Below are 1,047 nucleotides of genomic sequence, written 5' to 3' on the forward strand. Positions count from 1 at the left end.
TGGGAAAGGAAAACTCTGTTCCAAATGCCAGAGGACCAGAATGGAAGGAATATCCTGCCCAGGTGGGAGAAGTGAAGGTGTGTGGGTGGGACTGGGGAGTAAGTGGCAAATGGTGTTTAGAGAAGAGGTGACACTGGGTTTCACCTTGGATGGTGGGAAGGGATTTTCCATATAAGTGTTCGGCTGGGGATTGGGGATGTTGAGGAAGCAAAGACAAGTCCAGGCAAAGATAAACATTTGTCCCAAATTGTAGATATCTGAAAGTACATGGTATATTCTGTATGTGCAGAAGGTAGTAATGGGGGTCAGTGCAGTCTATAGCAGGGTTAGAGACTCTCAGAGTCAGAGTGAGTCAGAGTGAAGTCGCTCAGTCGTGTCCGACTCCTTGCGATCCCATGGACTGTAGCCTACCAGGCCGCTCCCTCCATGGGATTCTCCAGGCAAGAGTACTGGAGTGGGGTGCCATTTCCTTCTCCAGGGGATCTTCCCTACCCAGGGATCGAACCCGGGTCTCCCGCATTCCAGGCAGATGCTTTAACCTCTGAGCCACCAGGGAAGCCCAGAGACTCTCAAGGTGAGTGGTAAACTGACTGAAAAATAATTTTAATTTTCATTCAACCACTGGGTATTGAACATCTAGTACATGCAGCACATAGCCGTAACTAAAAGAGGCAAAAACTCTTTATGGAGCTTACATCCTAGAGAAGGGCGATGGGCAAGAAATGCATATATAATGTAGCATATGATGGTAAGTGCTAAGAGGGAAAATAAACCAATATAAGGAGACACAGAGTCAAGAGGTGAGTGCTATCTGAAACAGACTAGTAAGGGAAGATGTTTCTGATAAGGCATTTATTTACACAGAAACTTAAAGGAGGGAAGACTTGCTCTCACAAGCAGGAAAAGTTCCTGACAGATTATCAGTAGGGATGCAACTTGATCAGATTTCCTTTTCTGAGAGTTAGTTTTAGCTGATGGTTTAGTGCTGGGAGTGGCAGTTACGGCTCATAAGAAGTAGAAGACCACTTAGAAAAATATTACAATAAT

General features: G+C 45.3%; 1 non-coding gene across 1 annotated transcript; it reads right to left on the minus strand.

Annotated features, from left to right (window-relative positions):
- Positions 1 to 484: 484 nt before the first annotated feature.
- TRNAS-GGA lies at positions 485 to 556 on the minus strand. Its single transcript has one exon. It is a non-coding gene; the product is annotated as a tRNA-Ser (tRNA).
- Positions 557 to 1,047: the final 491 nt, after the last annotated feature.

The sequence above is a fragment of the Oryx dammah genome, unplaced genomic scaffold (assembly GCF_014754425.2).
Source record: "Oryx dammah isolate SB20612 unplaced genomic scaffold, SCBI_Odam_1.1 HiC_scaffold_27, whole genome shotgun sequence".
NCBI lineage: Eukaryota > Metazoa > Chordata > Mammalia > Artiodactyla > Bovidae > Oryx > Oryx dammah.